At 46.0% G+C, this 22,355-nt stretch overlaps 1 protein-coding gene across 1 annotated transcript in view; it reads left to right on the top strand.

The window, feature by feature from the left end:
* LOC132389333 (protein cornichon homolog 2-like) overlaps positions 1-22,355 on the top strand; it is a gene marked incomplete at its 3' end in the record, with an annotated part of 244,295 nt that overhangs the window by 162,176 nt on the left and 59,764 nt on the right. The window lies entirely within an intron of this gene.

Raw genomic sequence — 22,355 nt, 5'->3', positions numbered from 1 at the left:
TCCAGTGACCCGGGTTCGATTCCCATCACACGGTAGTGTAGTGATTAACACAATGTTTTACAGTACCAGTGACCCGGGTTCGATTCCCATCACATGGTAGTGTAGTGATTAACAGATCGTTTTACAGTACCGGTGACCCGGGTTCGATTCCCATCACACGGTAGTGTAGTGATTAACACAACGTTTTACAGTACCAGTAACCCGGGTTCGATTCCCATCACATGGTAGTGTAGTGATTAACACAACGTTTTACAGTACCAGTGACCCTGGTTCGATTCCCATCACACGGTAGGGTAGCATTAACACAACGTTTTACAGTACCAGTGACCCGGGTTCGATTCCCATCACACGGTAGAGTAGTGATTAACACAACGTTTTACAGTACCAGTGACCCGGGTTCGATTCCCATCACACGTTAGTGTAGTGATTAACACAATGTTTTACAGTACCTGTTACCCGGGCTCGATTCCCGTCACACGGTAGTGTAGTGATTAACACAACGTTTTACAGTACCAGCGACCCGGGTTCGATTCCCATCACACGATAGTGTAGTGATTAACACAGCGTTTTACATTACCAGTGACCCGGGTTCGATTCCCATCACACGGTAGTGTAGTGGTTAACACAACGTTTTACAGTACCAGTGACCCGGGTTCGATTCCCATCACACGGTAGTGTAGTGGTTAACACAACGTTTTACAGTACCAGTGACACGGGTTCGATTCCCATCAGACGGAAGTGTAGTGGTTAACACAACGTTTTACAGTACCAGTGACCCAGGTTCGATTCCCATCACACGGTAGTGTAGTGATTAACACAACGTTTTACAGTACCAGTGACCCTGGTTGGATTCCCATCACACCGTAGTGTAGTGGTTAACACAACGTTTTACAGTACCAGTTACCCGGGTTCGATTCCCATCACACGGGACTGTAGTGGTTAACACAGCGTTTTACAGTACCATTGACCCGGGTTCGATTCCCATCACAGGGTAGTGTAGTGATTAACACAACGTTTTACAGTACCAGTGACCCGGGTTCGATTCCCATCACACGATAGTGTAGTGATTAACACAACGTTTTACAGTACCAGTGACCCGGGTTCGATTCCCATCACAGGGTAGTGTAGTGATTAACACAACGTTTTACAGTACCAGTGACCCGGGTTCGATTCCCATCACATGGTAGTGTAGTGATTAACACAACGTTTTACAGTATCAGTGACCCGGGTTCGATTCGCATCACATGGTAGTGTAGTGATTAACAAAACGTTTTACAGTACCGGTAACCCGGGTTCGATTCCCATCACATGGTAGTGTAGTGATTAACACAACGTTTTACAGTACCAGTGACCCTGGTTCGATTCCCATCACACAGTAGGGTAGCATTAACACAACGTTTTACAGTACCAGTGACCCGGGTTCGATTCCCATCACACGGTAGAGTAGTGATTAACACAACGTTTTACAGTACCAGTGACCCGGGTTCGATTCCCATCACACGTTAGTGTACTGATTAACACAATGTTTTACAGTACCTGTTACCCGGGTTCGATTCCCATCACACGGTAGTGTAGTGATTAACACAACGTTTTACAGTACCAGCGACCCGGGTTCGATTCCCATCACACGATAGTGTAGTGATTAACACAACATTTTACATTACCAGTGACCCGGGTTCGATTCCCATCACACGGTAGTGTAGTGGTTAACACATCGTTTTACAGTACCAGTGACCCGGGTTCGATTCCCATCACACGGTAGTGTAGTGGTTAACACAACGTTTTACAGTACCAGTGACCAGGTTCGATTCCCATCACACGGTAGTGTAGTGATTAACACAACGTTTTACAGTACCAGTGACCCTGGTTGGATTCCCATCACACCGTAGTGTAGTGGTTAACACAACGTTTTACAGTACCAGTGACCCGGGTTCGATTCCCATCACACGGTACTGTAGTGGTTAACACAACGTTTTACAGTACCATTGACCCGGGTTCGATTCCCATCACAGGGTAGTGTAGTGATTAACACAACGTTTTACAGTACCAGTGACCCGGGTTCGATTCCCATCACACTGTAGTGTAGTGATTAACACAACGTTTTACAGTACCAGTGACCCGGGTTCGATTCCCATCACACGGTAGTGTAGTGATTAACACAACGTTTTACAGTTCCAGTGACCCGGGTTCGATTCCCATCACACGGTAGTGTAGTGATTAACACAATGTTTTACAGTACCGGTGACCCGGGTTCGATTCCCATCACATGGTAGTGTAGTGATTAACAGATCGTTTTACAGTACCGGTGACCCGGGTTCGATTCCCATCACACGGTAGTGTAGTGATTAACACAACGTTTTACAGTACCAGTGACCCTGGTTGGATTCCCATCACACCGTAGTGTAGTGGTTAACACAACGTTTTACAGTACCAGTGACCCGGGTTCGATTCCCATCACACGGTACTGTAGTGGTTAACACAACGTTTTACAGTACCATTGACCCGGGTTCGATTCCCATCACAGGGTAGTGTAGTGATTAACACAACGTTTTACAGTACCAGTGACCCGGGTTCGATTCCCATCACACTGTAGTGTAGTGATTAACACAACGTTTTACAGTACCAGTGACCCGGGTTCGATTCCCATCACAGGGTAGTGTAGTGATTAACACAACGTTTTACAGTTCCAGTGACCCGGGTTCGATTCCCATCACACGGTAGTGTAGTGATTAACACAATGTTTTACAGTACCAGTGACCCGGGTTCGATTCCCATCACATGGTAGTGTAGTGATTAACAGATCGTTTTACAGTACCGGTGACCCGGGTTCGATTCCCATCACACGGTAGTGTAGTGATTAACACAACGTTTTACAGTACCAGTAACCCGGGTTCGATTCCCATCACATGGTAGTGTAGTGATTAACACAACGTTTTACAGTACCAGTGACCCTGGTTCGATTCCCATCACACGGTAGGGTAGCATTAACACAACGTTTTACAGTACCAGTGACCCGGGTTCGATTCCCATCACACGGTAGAGTAGTGATTAACACAACGTTTTACAGTACCAGTGACCCGGGTTCGATTCCCATCACACGTTAGTGTAGTGATTAACACAATGTTTTACAGTACCTGTTACCCGGGCTCGATTCCCGTCACACGGTAGTGTAGTGATTAACACAACGTTTTACAGTACCAGCGACCCGGGTTCGATTCCCATCACACGATAGTGTAGTGATTAACACAGCGTTTTACATTACCAGTGACCCGGGTTCGATTCCCATCACACGGTAGTGTAGTGGTTAACACAACGTTTTACAGTACCAGTGACCCGGGTTCGATTCCCATCACACTGTAGTGTAGTGATTAACACAACGTTTTACAGTACCAGTGACCCGGGTTCGATTCCCATCACAGGGTAGTGTAGTGATTAACACAACGTTTTACAGTTCCAGTGACCCGGGTTCGATTCCCATCACACGGTAGTGTAGTGATTAACACAATGTTTTACAGTACCAGTGACCCGGGTTCGATTCCCATCACATGGTAGTGTAGTGATTAACAGATCGTTTTACAGTACCGGTGACCCGGTTTCGATTCCCATCACACGGTAGTGTAGTGATTAACACAACGTTTTACAGTACCAGTAACCCGGGTTCGATTCCCATCACATGGTAGTGTAGTGATTAACACAACGTTTTACAGTACCAGTGACCCTGGTTCGATTCCCATCACACGGTAGGGTAGCATTAACACAACGTTTTACAGTACCAGTGACCCGGGTTCGATTCCCATCACATGGTAGAGTAGTGATTAACACAACGTTTTACAGTACCAGTGACCCGGGTTCGATTCCCATCACACGTTAGTGTAGTGATTAACACAATGTTTTACAGTACCTGTTACCCGGGCTCGATTCCCGTCACACGGTAGTGTAGTGATTAACACAACGTTTTACAGTACCAGCGACCCGGGTTCGATTCCCATCACACGATAGTGTAGTGATTAACACAGCGTTTTACATTACCAGTGACCCGGGTTCGATTCCCATCACACGGTAGTGTAGTGGTTAACACAACGTTTTACAGTACCAGTGACCCGGGTTCGATTCCCGTTACACGGTAGTGTAGTGGTTAACACAACGTTTTACAGTAACAGTGACCCGGGTTCGATTCCCATCACATGGTAGTGTAGTGATTAGCACAACGTTTACAGTACCAGTGACCCTGGTTCGAATCCCATCACACGGTAGGGTAGCAATAACACAACGTTTTACAGTACCAGTGATCCGGGTTCGATTCACATCACACGGTAGTGTAGTGGTTAACACAACGTTTTACAGTACCAGTGACCCGGGTTCGATTCCCATCACACAGTGGTGTAGTGATTAACAGAATGTTTTACAGTACCAGTGATCCGGGTTCGATTCCCGTCATACGGTAGTGTAGTGATTAACACAACGTTTTACAGTACCAGTGACCCGGGTTCGATTCCCATCACAGGGTAGTGTAGTGATTAACACAACGTTTTACAGTACCAGTGACTCGGGCTCGATTCCCATCACATGGTAGTGTAGTGATTAACACAACGTTTTACAGTTCCAGTGACCCGGGTTCGATTCCCATCACACGGTAGTGTAGTGATTAACACAATGTTTTACAGTACCAGTGACCCGGGTTCGATTCCCATCACATGGTAGTGTAGTGATTAACAGATCGTTTTACAGTACCGGTGACCCGGTTTCGATTCCCATCACACGGTAGTGTAGTGATTAACACAACGTTTTACAGTACCAGTAACCCGGGTTCGATTCCCATCACATGGTAGTGTAGTGATTAACAGATCGTTTTACAGTACCAGTGACCCTGGTTCGATTCCCATCACACGGTAGTGTAGTGATTAACACAACGTTTTACAGTACCAGTAACCCGGGTTCGATTCCCATCACATGGTAGTGTAGTGATTAACACAACGTTTTACAGTACCAGTGACCCTGGTTCGATTCCCATCACACGGTAGGGTAGCATTAACACAACGTTTTACAGTACCAGTGACCCGGGTTCGATTCCCATCACACGGTAGAGTAGTGATTAACACAACGTTTTACAGTACCAGTGACCCGGGTTCGATTCCCATCACACGTTAGTGTAGTGATTAACACAATGTTTTACAGTACCTGTTACCCGGGCTCGATTCCCGTCACACGGTAGTGTAGTGATTAACACAACGTTTTACAGTACCAGCGACCCGGGTTCGATTCCCATCACACGATAGTGTAGTGATTAACACAGCGTTTTACATTACCAGTGACCCGGGTTCGATTCCCATCACACGGTAGTGTAGTGGTTAACACAACGTTTTACAGTACCAGTGACCCGGGTTCGATATCCATCACACGGTAGTGTAGTGGTTAACACAACGTTTTACAGTACCAGTGACACGGGTTCGATTCCCATCAGACGGAAGTGTAGTGGTTAACACAACGTTTTACAGTACCAGTGACCCAGGTTCGATTCCCATCACACGGTAGTGTAGTGATTAACACAACGTTTTACAGTACCAGTGACCCTGGTTGGATTCCCATCACACCGTAGTGTAGTGGTTAACACAACGTTTTACAGTACCAGTTACCCGGGTTCGATTCCCATCACACGGGACTGTAGTGGTTAACACAGCGTTTTACAGTACCATTGACCCGGGTTCGATTCCCATCACAGGGTCGTGTAGTGATTAACACAACGTTTTACAGTACCAGTGACCCGGGTTCGATTCCCATCACACGATAGTGTAGTGATTAACACAACGTTTTACAGTACCAGTGACCCGGGTTCGATTCCCATCACAGGGTAGTGTAGTGATTAACACAACGTTTTACAGTACCAGTGACCCGGGTTCGATTCCCATCACATGGTAGTGTAGTGATTAACACAACGTTTTACAGTATCAGTGACCCGGGTTCGATTCGCATCACATGGTAGTGTAGTGATTAACAAAACGTTTTACAGTACCGGTAACCCGGGTTCGATTCCCATCACATGGTAGTGTAGTGATTAACACAACGTTTTACAGTACCAGTGACCCTGGTTCGATTCCCATCACACAGTAGGGTAGCATTAACACAACGTTTTACAGTACCAGTGACCCGGGTTCGATTCCCATCACACGGTAGAGTAGTGATTAACACAACGTTTTACAGTACCAGTGACCCGGGTTCGATTCCCATCACACGTTAGTGTACTGATTAACACAATGTTTTACAGTACCTGTTACCCGGGTTCGATTCCCGTCACACGGTAGTGTAGTGATTAACACAACGTTTTACAGTACCAGCGACCCGGGTTCGATTCCCATCACACGATAGTGTAGTGATTAACACAACATTTTACATTACCAGTGACCCGGGTTCGATTCCCATCACACGGTAGTGTAGTGGTTAACACATCGTTTTACAGTACCAGTGACCCGGGTTCGATTCCCATCACACGGTAGTGTAGTGGTTAACACAACGTTTTACAGTACCAGTGACCAGGTTCGATTCCCATCACACGGTAGTGTAGTGATTAACACAACGTTTTACAGTACCAGTGACCCTGGTTGGATTCCCATCACACCGTAGTGTAGTGGTTAACACAACGTTTTACAGTACCAGTGACCCGGGTTCGATTCCCATCACACGGTACTGTAGTGGTTAACACAACGTTTTACAGTACCATTGACCCGGGTTCGATTCCCATCACAGGGTAGTGTAGTGATTAACACAACGTTTTACAGTACCAGTGACCCGGGTTCGATTCCCATCACACTGTAGTGTAGTGATTAACACAACGTTTTACAGTACCAGTGACCCGGGTTCGATTCCCATCACACGGTAGTGTAGTGATTAACACAACGTTTTACAGTTCCAGTGACCCGGGTTCGATTCCCATCACACGGTAGTGTAGTGATTAACACAATGTTTTACAGTACCGGTGACCCGGGTTCGATTCCCATCACATGGTAGTGTAGTGATTAACAGATCGTTTTACAGTACCGGTGACCCGGGTTCGATTCCCATCACACGGTAGTGTAGTGATTAACACAACGTTTTACAGTACCAGTGACCCTGGTTGGATTCCCATCACACCGTAGTGTAGTGGTTAACACAACGTTTTACAGTACCAGTGACCCGGGTTCGATTCCCATCACACGGTACTGTAGTGGTTAACACAACGTTTTACAGTACCATTGACCCGGGTTCGATTCCCATCACAGGGTAGTGTAGTGATTAACACAACGTTTTACAGTACCAGTGACCCGGGTTCGATTCCCATCACACTGTAGTGTAGTGATTAACACAACGTTTTACAGTACCAGTGACCCGGGTTCGATTCCCATCACAGGGTAGTGTAGTGATTAACACAACGTTTTACAGTTCCAGTGACCCGGGTTCGATTCCCATCACACGGTAGTGTAGTGATTAACACAATGTTTTACAGTACCAGTGACCCGGGTTCGATTCCCATCACATGGTAGTGTAGTGATTAACAGATCGTTTTACAGTACCGGTGACCCGGGTTCGATTCCCATCACACGGTAGTGTAGTGATTAACACAACGTTTTACAGTACCAGTAACCCGGGTTCGATTCCCATCACATGGTAGTGTAGTGATTAACACAATGTTTTACAGTACCAGTGACCCTGGTTCGATTCCCATCACACGGTAGGGTAGCATTAACACAACGTTTTACAGTACCAGTGACCCGGGTTCGATTCCCATCACACGGTAGAGTAGTGATTAACACAACGTTTTACAGTACCAGTGACCCGGGTTCGATTCCCATCACACGTTAGTGTAGTGATTAACACGATGTTTTACAGTACCTGTTACCCGGGCTCGATTCCCGTCACACGGTAGTGTAGTGATTAACACAACGTTTTACAGTACCAGCGACCCGGGTTCGATTCCCATCACACGATAGTGTAGTGATTAACACAGCGTTTTACATTACCAGTGACCCGGGTTCGATTCCCATCACACGGTAGTGTAGTGGTTAACACAACGTTTTACAGTACCAGTGACCCGGGTTCGATTCCCATCACACTGTAGTGTAGTGATTAACACAACGTTTTACAGTACCAGTGACCCGGGTTCGATTCCCATCACAGGGTAGTGTAGTGATTAACACAACGTTTTACAGTTCCAGTGACCCGGGTTCGATTCCCATCACACGGTAGTGTAGTGATTAACACAATGTTTTACAGTACCAGTGACCCGGGTTCGATTCCCATCACATGGTAGTGTAGTGATTAACAGATCGTTTTACAGTACCGGTGACCCGGTTTCGATTCCCATCACACGGTAGTGTAGTGATTAACACAACGTTTTACAGTACCAGTAACCCGGGTTCGATTCCCATCACATGGTAGTGTAGTGATTAACACAACGTTTTACAGTACCAGTGACCCTGGTTCGATTCCCATCACACGGTAGGGTAGCATTAACACAACGTTTTACAGTACCAGTGACCCGGGTTCAATTCCCATCACATGGTAGAGTAGTGATTAACACAACGTTTTACAGTACCAGTGACCCGGGTTCGATTCCCATCACACGTTAGTGTAGTGATTAACACAATGTTTTACAGTACCTGTTACCCGGGCTCGATTCCCGTCACACGGTAGTGTAGTGATTAACACAACGTTTTACAGTACCAGCGACCCGGGTTCGATTCCCATCACACGATAGTGTAGTGATTAACACAGCGTTTTACATTACCAGTGACCCGGGTTCGATTCCCATCACACGGTAGTGTAGTGGTTAACACAACGTTTTACAGTACCAGTGACCCGGGTTCGATTCCCGTTACACGGTAGTGTAGTGGTTAACACAACGTTTTACAGTAACAGTGACCCGGGTTCGATTCCCATCACATGGTAGTGTAGTGATTAGCACAACGTTTACAGTACCAGTGACCCTGGTTCGAATCCCATCACACGGTAGGGTAGCAATAACACAACGTTTTACAGTACCAGTGATCCGGGTTCGATTCACATCACACGGTAGTGTAGTGGTTAACACAACGTTTTACAGTACCAGTGACCCGGGTTCGATTCCCATCACACAGTGGTGTAGTGATTAACAGAATGTTTTACAGTACCAGTGATCCGGGTTCGATTCCCGTCATACGGTAGTGTAGTGATTAACACAACGTTTTACAGTACCAGTGACCCGGGTTCGATTCCCATCACAGGGTAGTGTAGTGATTAACACAACGTTTTACAGTACCAGTGACTCGGGCTCGATTCCCATCACATGGTAGTGTAGTGATTAACACAACGTTTTACAGTTCCAGTGACCCGGGTTCGATTCCCATCACACGGTAGTGTAGTGATTAACACAATGTTTTACAGTACCAGTGACCCGGGTTCGATTCCCATCACATGGTAGTGTAGTGATTAACAGATCGTTTTACAGTACCGGTGACCCGGTTTCGATTCCCATCACACGGTAGTGTAGTGATTAACACAACGTTTTACAGTACCAGTAACCCGGGTTCGATTCCCATCACATGGTAGTGTAGTGATTAACACAACGTTTTACAGTACCAGTGACCCTGGTTCGATTCCCATCACACGGTAGGGTAGCATTTACACAACGTTTTACAGTACCAGTGACCCGGGTTCGATTCCCATCACATGGTAGAGTAGTGATTAACACAACGTTTTACAGTACCAGTGACCCGGGTTCGATTCCCATCACACGTTAGTGTAGTGATTAACACAATGTTTTACAGTACCTGTTACCCGGGCTCGATTCCCGTCACACGGTAGTGTAGTGATTAACACAACGTTTTACAGTACCAGCGACCCGGGTTCGATTCCCATCACACGATAGTGTAGTGATTAACACAGCGTTTTACATTACCAGTGACCCGGGTTCGATTCCCATCACACGGTAGTGTAGTGGTTAACACAACGTTTTACAGTACCAGTGACCCGGGTTCGATTCCCGTTACACGGTAGTGTAGTGGTTAACACAACGTTTTACAGTAACAGTGACCCGGGTTCGATTCCCATCACATGGTAGTGTTGTGATTAGCACAACGTTTACAGTACCAGTGACCCTGGTTCGAATCCCATCACACGGTAGGGTAGCAATAACACAACGTTTTACAGTACCAGTGATCCGGGTTCGATTCACATCACACGGTAGTGTAGTGGTTAACACAACGTTTTACAGTACCAGTGACCCGGGTTCGATTCCCATCACACAGTGGTGTAGTGATTAACAGAATGTTTTACAGTACCAGTGATCCGGGTTCGATTCCCGTCATACGGTAGTGTAGTGATTAACACAACGTTTTACAGTACCAGTGACCCGGGTTCGATTCCCATCACAGGGTAGTGTAGTGATTAACACAACGTTTTACAGTACCAGTGACCCGGGCTCGATTCCCATCACATGGTAGTGTAGTGATTAACACAACGTTTTACAGTACCAGTGACCCGGGTTCGATTCCCATCACACGGTAGTGTAGTGATTAACACAAAGTTTTACAGTACCAGTGACCCGGGTTCGATTCCCATCACACTGTAGTGTAGTGATTAACACAACGTTTTACAGTACCAGTGACCCGGGTTCGATTCCCATCACAGGGTAGTGTAGTGATTAACACAACGTTTTACAATACCAGTGACCCGGGTTCGATTCCCATCACACCGTAGTGTAGTGATTAACACAACGTTTTACAGTACCAATGACCCGGGTTCGATTCCCATCACACGGTAGTGTAGTGATTAACACAACGTTTTACAGTTCCAGTGACCCGGGTTCGATTCCCATCACACGGTAGAGTAGTGACTAACACAACGTTTTACAGTACCAGTGACCCGGGTTCGATTCCCATCACACGGTAGTGTAGTGATTAACAGAACGTTTTACAGTACCGGTGACCCGGGTTCGATTCCCATCACACGGTAGTGTAGTGATTAACACAACGTTTTACAGTACCATTGACCCGGGTTCGATTCCCATCACAGGGTAGTGTAGTGATTAACACAACGTTTTACAGTACCAGTGACCCGGGTTCGATTCCCATCACACTGTAGTGTAGTGATTAACACAACGTTTTACAGTACCAGTGACCCGGGTTCGATTCCCATCACAGGGTAGTGTAGTGATTAACACAACGTTTTACAGTTCCAGTGACCCGGGTTCGATTCCCATCACACGGTAGTGTAGTGATTAACACAATGTTTTACAGTACCAGTGACCCGGGTTTGATTCCCATCACATGGTAGTGTAGTGATTAACAGATCGTTTTACAGTACCGGTGACCCGGGTTCGATTCCCATCACACGGTAGTGTAGTGATTAACACAAAGTTTTACAGTACCGGTAACCCGGGTTCGATTCCCATCACATGGTAGTGTAGTGATTAACACAACGTTTTACAGTACCAGTGACCCGGGTTCGATTCCCATCACACGGTAGGGTAGCATTAACACAACGTTTTACAGTACCAGTGACCCGGGTTCGATTCCCATCACACGGTAGAGTAGTGATTAACACAACGTTTTACAGTACCAGTGACCCGGGTTCGATTCCCATCACACGTTAGTGTAGTGATTAACACGATGTTTTACAGTACCTGTTACCCGGGCTCGATTCCCGTCACACGGTAGTGTAGTGATTAACACAACGTTTTACAGTACCAGCGACCCGGGTTCGATTCCCATCACACGATAGTGTAGTGATTAACACAGCGTTTTACATTACCAGTGACCCGGGTTCGATTCCCATCACACGGTAGTGTAGTGGTTAACACAACGTTTTACAGTACCAGTGACCCGGGTTCGATTCCCATCACACTGTAGTGTAGTGATTAACACAACGTTTTACAGTACCAGTGACCCGGGTTCGATTCCCATCACAGGGTAGTGTAGTGATTAACACAACGTTTTACAGTTCCAGTGACCCGGGTTCGATTCCCATCACACGGTAGTGTAGTGATTAACACAATGTTTTACAGTACCAGTGACCCGGGTTCGATTCCCATCACATGGTAGTGTAGTGATTAACAGATCGTTTTACAGTACCGGTGACCCGGTTTCGATTCCCATCACACGGTAGTGTAGTGATTAACACAACGTTTTACAGTACCAGTAACCCGGGTTCGATTCCCATCACATGGTAGTGTAGTGATTAACACAACGTTTTACAGTACCAGTGACCCTGGTTCGATTCCCATCACACGGTAGGGTAGCATTAACACAACGTTTTACAGTACCAGTGACCCGGGTTCAATTCCCATCACATGGTAGAGTAGTGATTAACACAACGTTTTACAGTACCAGTGACCCGGGTTCGATTCCCATCACACGTTAGTGTAGTGATTAACACAATGTTTTACAGTACCTGTTACCCGGGCTCGATTCCCGTCACACGGTAGTGTAGTGATTAACACAACGTTTTACAGTACCAGCGACCCGGGTTCGATTCCCATCACACGATAGTGTAGTGATTAACACAGCGTTTTACATTACCAGTGACCCGGGTTCGATTCCCATCACACGGTAGTGTAGTGGTTAACACAACGTTTTACAGTACCAGTGACCCGGGTTCGATTCCCGTTACACGGTAGTGTAGTGGTTAACACAACGTTTTACAGTAACAGTGACCCGGGTTCGATTCCCATCACATGGTAGTGTAGTGATTAGCACAACGTTTACAGTACCAGTGACCCTGGTTCGAATCCCATCACACGGTAGGGTAGCAATAACACAACGTTTTACAGTACCAGTGATCCGGGTTCGATTCACATCACACGGTAGTGTAGTGGTTAACACAACGTTTTACAGTACCAGTGACCCGGGTTCGATTCCCATCACACAGTGGTGTAGTGATTAACAGAATGTTTTACAGTACCAGTGATCCGGGTTCGATTCCCGTCATACGGTAGTGTAGTGATTAACACAACGTTTTACAGTACCAGTGACCCGGGTTCGATTCCCATCACAGGGTAGTGTAGTGATTAACACAACGTTTTACAGTACCAGTGACTCGGGCTCGATTCCCATCACATGGTAGTGTAGTGATTAACACAACGTTTTACAGTTCCAGTGACCCGGGTTCGATTCCCATCACACGGTAGTGTAGTGATTAACACAATGTTTTACAGTACCAGTGACCCGGGTTCGATTCCCATCACATGGTAGTGTAGTGATTAACAGATCGTTTTACAGTACCGGTGACCCGGTTTCGATTCCCATCACACGGTAGTGTAGTGATTAACACAACGTTTTACAGTACCAGTAACCCGGGTTCGATTCCCATCACATGGTAGTGTAGTGATTAACACAACGTTTTACAGTACCAGTGACCCTGGTTCGATTCCCATCACACGGTAGGGTAGCATTTACACAACGTTTTACAGTACCAGTGACCCGGGTTCGATTCCCATCACATGGTAGAGTAGTGATTAACACAACGTTTTACAGTACCAGTGACCCGGGTTCGATTCCCATCACACGTTAGTGTAGTGATTAACACAATGTTTTACAGTACCTGTTACCCGGGCTCGATTCCCGTCACACGGTAGTGTAGTGATTAACACAACGTTTTACAGTACCAGCGACCCGGGTTCGATTCCCATCACACGATAGTGTAGTGATTAACACAGCGTTTTACATTACCAGTGACCCGGGTTCGATTCCCATCACACGGTAGTGTAGTGGTTAACACAACGTTTTACAGTACCAGTGACCCGGGTTCGATTCCCGTTACACGGTAGTGTAGTGGTTAACACAACGTTTTACAGTAACAGTGACCCGGGTTCGATTCCCATCACATGGTAGTGTTGTGATTAGCACAACGTTTACAGTACCAGTGACCCTGGTTCGAATCCCATCACACGGTAGGGTAGCAATAACACAACGTTTTACAGTACCAGTGATCCGGGTTCGATTCACATCACACGGTAGTGTAGTGGTTAACACAACGTTTTACAGTACCAGTGACCCGGGTTCGATTCCCATCACACAGTGGTGTAGTGATTAACAGAATGTTTTACAGTACCAGTGATCCGGGTTCGATTCCCGTCATACGGTAGTGTAGTGATTAACACAACGTTTTACAGTACCAGTGACCCGGGTTCGATTCCCATCACAGGGTAGTGTAGTGATTAACACAACGTTTTACAGTACCAGTGACCCGGGCTCGATTCCCATCACATGGTAGTGTAGTGATTAACACAACGTTTTACAGTACCAGTGACCCGGGTTCGATTCCCATCACACGGTAGTGTAGTGATTAACACAAAGTTTTACAGTACCAGTGACCCGGGTTCGATTCCCATCACACTGTAGTGTAGTGATTAACACAACGTTTTACAGTACCAGTGACCCGGGTTCGATTCCCATCACAGGGTAGTGTAGTGATTAACACAACGTTTTACAATACCAGTGACCCGGGTTCGATTCCCATCACACCGTAGTGTAGTGATTAACACAACGTTTTACAGTACCAATGACCCGGGTTCGATTCCCATCACACGGTAGTGTAGTGATTAACACAACGTTTTACAGTTCCAGTGACCCGGGTTCGATTCCCATCACACGGTAGAGTAGTGACTAACACAACGTTTTACAGTACCAGTGACCCGGGTTCGATTCCCATCACACGGTAGTGTAGTGATTAACAGAACGTTTTACAGTACCGGTGACCCGGGTTCGATTCCCATCACACGGTAGTGTAGTGATTAACACAACGTTTTACAGTACCATTGACCCGGGTTCGATTCCCATCACAGGGTAGTGTAGTGATTAACACAACGTTTTACAGTACCAGTGACCCGGGTTCGATTCCCATCACACTGTAGTGTAGTGATTAACACAACGTTTTACAGTACCAGTGACCCGGGTTCGATTCCCATCACAGGGTAGTGTAGTGATTAACACAACGTTTTACAGTTCCAGTGACCCGGGTTCGATTCCCATCACACGGTAGTGTAGTGATTAACACAATGTTTTACAGTACCAGTGACCCGGGTTTGATTCCCATCACATGGTAGTGTAGTGATTAACAGATCGTTTTACAGTACCGGTGACCCGGGTTCGATTCCCATCACACGGTAGTGTAGTGATTAACACAAAGTTTTACAGTACCGGTAACCCGGGTTCGATTCCCATCACATGGTAGTGTAGTGATTAACACAACGTTTTACAGTACCAGTGACCCGGGTTCGATTCCCATCACACGGTAGGGTAGCATTAACACAACGTTTTACAGTACCAGTGACCCGGGTTCGATTCCCATCACACGGTAGAGTAGTGATTAACACAACGTTTTACAGTACCAGTGACCCGGGTTCGATTCCCATCACACGTTAGTGTAGTGATTAACACAATGTTTTACAGTACCTGTGACCCGGGCTCGATTCCCGTCACACGGTAGTGTAGTGATTAACACAACGTTTTACAGTACCAGCGACCCGGGTTCGATTCCCATCACACGATAGTGTAGTGATTAACACAACGTTTTACATTACCAGTGACCCGGGTTCGATTCCCATCACACGGTAGTGTAGTGGTTAACACAACTTTTTACAGTACCAGTGACCCGGGTTCGATTCCCATTACACGGTAGTGTACTGGTTAACACAACGTTTTACAGTACCAGTGACCCGGGTTCGATTCCCATCACATGGTAGTGTAGTGATTAGCACAACGTTTACAGTACCAGTGACCCTGGTTCAAATCCCATCACACGGTAGGGTAGCAATAACACAACATTTTACAGTACCAGTGACCCGGGTTCGATTCCCATCACACGGTAGTGTAGTGGTTAACACAACGTTTTACAGTACCAGTGACCCGGGTTCGATTCCCATCACAGGGAAGTGTAGTGATTAACACAACGTTTTACAGTACCAGTGACCCGGGCTCGATTCCCATCACACGGTAGTGTAGTGATTAACACAACGTTTTACAGTACCAGTGACCCGGGTTCGATTCCCATCACAGGGTAGTGTAGTGATTAACACAACGTTTTACAGTACCAGTGACCCGGGTTTGATTCCCATCACATGGTAGTGTAGTGATTAACACAACGTTTTACAGTACCAGTGACGCTGGTTCGATTCCCATCACACGGTAGGGTAGCATTAACACAACGTTTTACAGTACCAGTGACCCAGGTTCGATTCCCATCACACGGTAGAGTAGTGATTAACACAACGTTTTACAGTACCAGTGACCCGGGTTCGATTCCCATCACACGGTAGGGTAGCATTAACACAACATTTTACAGTACCAGTGACCCGAGATCGATTCCCATTACACAGTTGTGTAGTGATTAACTCAATGTTTTACAGTACCAGTGACCCGGGTTCGATTTCCATCACACGGTAGTGTAGTGATTAACACAATGTTTTACAGTACCAGTGACCCGGGTTCGATTCCCATCATACGGTAGTGTAGTCGTTAACACAACGTTTTACAGTACCGGTGACCCGGGTTCGATTCCCATCACACGGTAGTGTAGTCGTCAACACAACGTTTTACACACGCAGCGACCCGGGTTCGATTCCCATCACACGGTAGTGTAGTGATTAACACAACGTTTTACAGTACCGGTGACCCGGGTTCGATTCCGATCACACGTTAGTGTAGTGATTAACACAACGTTTTACAGTACCAGTGACCCGGGTTCGATTCCCATCACATGGTAGTGTAGTGATTAACACAACGTTTTACAGTACCGGTGACCCGGGTTCGATTCCCATCACACGGTAGTGTAGTGATTAACACAACGTTTTACAGTACCAGTGACCCGGGTTCGATTCCCATCACATGGTAGTGTAGTGATTAACACAACGTTTTACAGTTCCAGTGACCCGGGTTCGATTCCCATCACACGATAGTGTAGTGATTAACACAACGTTTTACAGTACCAGTGACCCTGGTTCGATTCCCATCACACGGTAGTGTAGTGGTTAACACAACATTTTACAGTACCAGTGACCCGGGTACGATTCCCATCACACGGTAGTGTAGTGGTTAACACAACGTTTTACAGTTCCAGTGACCCAGGTTCGATTACCATCACACGGTAGTGTAGTGATTAACACAACGTTTTACAGTACCAGTGACCCTGGTTGGATTCCCATCACACCGTAGTGTAGTGGTTAACACAACGTTTTACAGTACCAGTGACCCGGGTTCGATTCCCATCACACGGTACTGTAGTGGTTAACACAACGTTTTACAGTTCCATTGACCCGGGTTCGATTCCCATCAGAGTGTAGTGTAGTGATTAACACAACGTTTTACAGTACCAGTGACCCGGGTTCGATTCCCATCACACGATAGTGTAGTGATTAACACAACGTTTTACAGTACCAGTGACCCGGGTTCGATTCCCATCACAGGGTAGTGTAGTGATTAACACAACGTTTTACAGTACCAGTGACCCGGGTTCGATTCCCATCACATGGTAGTGTAGTGATTAACACAACGTTTTACACTACCAGTGACCCGGGTTCGATTCCCATCACATGGTAGTGTAGTGATTAACACAACGTTTTACAGTACTGGTAACCCGGGTTCGATTCCTATCACATGGTAGTGTAGTGATTAACACAACGTTTTACAGTACCAGTGACCCTGGTTCGATTCCCATCACACAGTAGGGTAGCATTAACACAACGTTTTACAGTACCAGTGACCCGGGTTCGATTCCCATCACACGGTAGAGTAGTGATTAACACAACGTTTTACAGTACCAGTGACCCGGGTTCGATTCCCATCACACGTTAGTGTACTGATTAACACAATGTTTTACAGTACCTGTTTCCCGGGTTCGATTCCCGTCACACGGTAGTGTAGTGATTAACACAACGTTTTACAGTACCAGCGACCTGGGTTCGATTCCCATCACACGATAGTGTAGTGATTAACACAACGTTTTACAGTTCCAGTGACCCGGGTTCGATTCCCATCACACGATAGTGTAGTGATTAACACAACGTTTTACAGTACCAGTGACCCTGGTTCGATTCCCATCACACGGTAGGGTAGCATTAACACAACGTTTTACAGTACCAGTGACCCGAGATCGATTCCCATTACACAGTTGTGTAGTGATTAACTCAATGTTTTACAGTACCAGTGACCCGTGTTCGATTTCCATCACACGGTAGTGTAGTGATTAACACAACGTTTTACAGTACCAGTGACCCGGGTTCGATTCCCATCATACGGTAGTGTAGTCGTTAACACAACGTTTTACAGTACCGGTGACCCGGGTTCGATTCCCATCACACGGTAGTGTAGTCGTTAACACAATGTTTTACACACGCAGCGACCCGGGTTCGATTCCCATCACACGGTAGTGTAGTGATTAACACAACGTTTTACAGTACCGGTGACCCGGGTTCGATTCCGATCACGCGGTAGTGTAGTAATTAAAACAACGTTTTACAGTACCGGTGACCCGGGTTCGATTCCCATCACACGGTAGTGTAGTGATTAACACAACGTTTTACAGTACCAGTGACCCGGGTTCGATTCCCATCACATGGTAGTGTAGTGATTAACACAACGTTTTACAGTTCCAGTGACCCGGGTTCGATTCCCATCACACGATAGTGTAGTGATTAACACAACGTTTTACAGTACCAGTGACCCTGGTTCGATTCCCATCACACGGTAGTGTAGTGGTTAACACAACGTTTTACAGTACCAGTGACCCGGGTACGATTCCCATCACACGGTAGTGTAGTGGTTAACACAACGTTTTACAGTACCAGTGACCCGGGTTCCATTCCCATCTCACGGTAGTGTAGTGATTAACACAACGTTTTACAGTACTGGTGACCCGGGTTCGATTCCCATCACACGGCAGTGTAGTGATTAACACAACGTTTTACAGTACCAGTGACCCTGGTTCGATTCCCATCACACGGTAGGGTAGCATTAACACAACGTTTTACAGTACCAGTGACCCGGGTTCGATTCCCATCACACGGTAGAGTAGTGATTAACACAACGTTTTACAGTACCAGTGACCCGGGTTCGATTCCCATCACACGTTAGTGTACTGATTAACACAATGTTTTACAGTACCTGTTACCCGGGTTCGATTCCCGTCACACGGTAGTGTAGTGATTAACACAACGTTTTACAGTACCAGTGACCCGGGTTCCATTCCCATCACACGGTAATGTATTCGTTAACCACATATAACCATATAACCATATATCAATCACAGCACGGATACAGGACATTTCGGCCCTCCTAGTCCGTGCCGAACCCTTAATCTCACCTAGTGCCACCTACCCGCACTCAGCCCATAACCCTCCACTCCTTTCCTGTCCATATACCTATCCAATATTACCTTAAATGACACAACTGAACTGGCCTCTACTACTTCTACAGGAAGCTCATTCCACACAGCTATCACTCTCTGAGTAAAGCAATACCACCTCGTATTTCCCTTAAACTTCTGCCCCCTAACTCTCAAATCATGTCCTCTCGTTTGAATCTCCCCTACTCTCAATGGAAACAGCCTGTTCACGTCAACTCTATCTATCCCTCTCAAAATTTTAAATACCTCGATCAAATCCCCCCTCAACCTTCTACGCTCCAATGAATAGAGACCTAACTTGTTTAACCTTTCTCTGTAACTTAAGTGCTGAAACCCAGGTAACATCCTAGTAAATCGTCTCTGCACTCTCTCTAATTTATTGATATCTTTCCTATAATTCGGTGACCGGAACTGCCCACAATATTCCAAATTTGGCCTTACCAATGCCTTGTACAACTTTAGCATTACATCCCAACTTCTGTACTCAATGCTTTGATTTATAAAGGCCTGCGTTCCAAAAGCCCTCTTCACCACCCTATCTACATGAGACTCCACTTTCAGGGAACTATGCACAGTTATTCCTAGATCTCTCTGTTCCTCTGCATTCCTCAATGCCCTACCATTTACCCTGTATGTTCTATTTGGATTATTCCTGCCAAAATGTAGAACCTCACACTTCTCAGCATTAAACTCCATCTGCCAACATTCAGCCCATTCTTCTAAACGGCATAAGTCTCCCTGCAAGCTTTGAAAACCCACCTCATTATCCACAACACCTCCTACCTTAGTATCATCGGCATACTTACTGATCCAATTTACCACCCCATCATCCAGATCATTTATGTATATTACAAACAACATTGGGCGCAAAACAGATCCCTGAGGCACCCCGCTAGTCACCAGCCTCCATCCCGATAAACAATTATCCACCTCTACTCTCTGGCATCTCCCATCTAGCCACTGTTGAATCCACTTTATTACTCCAGCATTAATACCTAACGACTGAACCTTCTTAACCAACCTTCCATGTGGAACTTTGTCAAAGGCTTTGCTGAAGTCCATATAGACTACACCCACTGCCTTACCTTCGTCAACATTCCTCGTAACTTCTTCAAAAAATTCAATAAGTTTTGTCAAACATGACCTTCCACGCACAAATCCATGCTGGCTACTTCTAATCAGATCCCGTCTATCCAGATAATTATAAATACTATCTCTAAGAATACTTTCCATTAATTTACCCACCACTGATGTCAAACTGACAGGTCTATAATTGCTAGGCTTACTTCTAGAACCCTTTTTAAACAATGGAACCACATGAGCAATACGCCAATCCTTCGGCACAATCCCCGTTTCTAATGACAAATTAAAGATCTCCGTCAGAGCTCCTGCTATTTCTACACAAACTTCCCTCAAGGTCCTGGGGAATATCCTGGGATTTATCCACTTTTAAATTTCTTAAAAGCGCCAGTACCTCCACCTCTTTAATTGTCATAGGATCCATAACTTCGTTACTTGTTTCCCACAACGTTAACACAACGTTTTACAGTACCAGTGACCCGGGTTCGTTTCCCATCACACGGTAATGTAGTGATTAACACAACGTTTTACAGTACCAGTGAACCGGGTTCGTTTCCCATCACACGGTAATGTAGTGATTAACACAACGTTTTACAGTACCAGTGACCCGGGTTCGATTCCCATCACACGGTAGTGTAGTGATTAACTCAATGTTTTACAGTACCAGTGACCCGTGTTCGATTCCCATCACACGGTAGTGTAGTGGTTAACACAACGTTTTACAGTACCAGTGACCCGGGTTCGATTCCCATCACACTGTAGTGTAGTGGTTAACACAACGTTTTACAGTACCAGTGACCCGGGTTCGATTCCCATCACACGGTAGTGTAGTGATTAACACAACGTTTTACAGTACCAGTGACCCGGGTTCAATTCCCATCACATGGTAGTGTAGTGATTAACACAACGTTTTACAGTACCAGTGACCCGGGTTCGATTCCCATCACACGGTAGGGTAGCATTAACACAACGTTTTACAGTACCAGTGACCCGGGTTCGATTCCCATCACACGGTAGAGTAGTGATTATCACAACGTTTTACAGTACCAGTGACCCGGGTTCGATTCCCATCACACGGTAGTGTAGGGATTAACACAACGTTTTACAGTACCAGTGACCCGGGTTCGATTCCCGTCACACGGTAGTGTAGGGATTAACACAACGTTTTACAGTACCAGCGACCCGGGTTCGATTCCCATCACACGGTAGTGTAGTGATTAACACAACGTTTTACAGTACCAGTGACCCGGGTTCGATTCCCATCACACTGTAGTGTAGTGATTAACACAACGTTTTACAGTACCAGTGACCTGGGTTCGATTCCCATCACACGGTAGTGTAATGATTAACACAACGTTTTACAGTGCCGGCGACCCGGGTTCAATTCCCATCACACGGTAGTGTAGTGATTCACACAACGTTTTACAGTACCAGTGACCCGGGTTCGATTCCCATCACACGCTAGTGTAGTGATTAACTCAATGTTTTACAGTACCAGTGACCCTGGTTCGATTCCCATCACACGGTAGGGTAGCATTAACACAACGTTTTACAGTACCAGTGACCCGGGTTCGATTCCCATCACACGGTAGAGTAGTGATTATCACAACGTTTTACAGTACCAGTGACCCGGGTTCGATTCCCGTCACACGGTAGTGTAGGGATTAACACAACGTTTTACAGTACCAGCGACCCGGGTTCGATTCCCATCACACGGTAGTGTAGTGATTAACACAACGTTTTACAGTACCAGTGACCCGGGTTCGATTCCCATCACACGCTAGTGTAGTGATTAACTCAATGTTTTACAGTACCAGTGACCCTGGTTCGATTCCCATCACACGGTAGGGTAGCATTAACACAACGTTTTACAGTACCAGTGACCCGGGTTCGATTCCCATCACACGGTAGAGTAGTGATTATCACAA

The sequence above is a fragment of the Hypanus sabinus genome, unplaced genomic scaffold (genome assembly GCF_030144855.1).
Source record: "Hypanus sabinus isolate sHypSab1 unplaced genomic scaffold, sHypSab1.hap1 scaffold_534, whole genome shotgun sequence".
Classification (NCBI taxonomy): domain Eukaryota; kingdom Metazoa; phylum Chordata; class Chondrichthyes; order Myliobatiformes; family Dasyatidae; genus Hypanus; species Hypanus sabinus.
The sequence above is the reverse complement of the archived record's forward strand: the minus strand, read 5'-3'. Positions and strand labels throughout refer to the sequence as shown.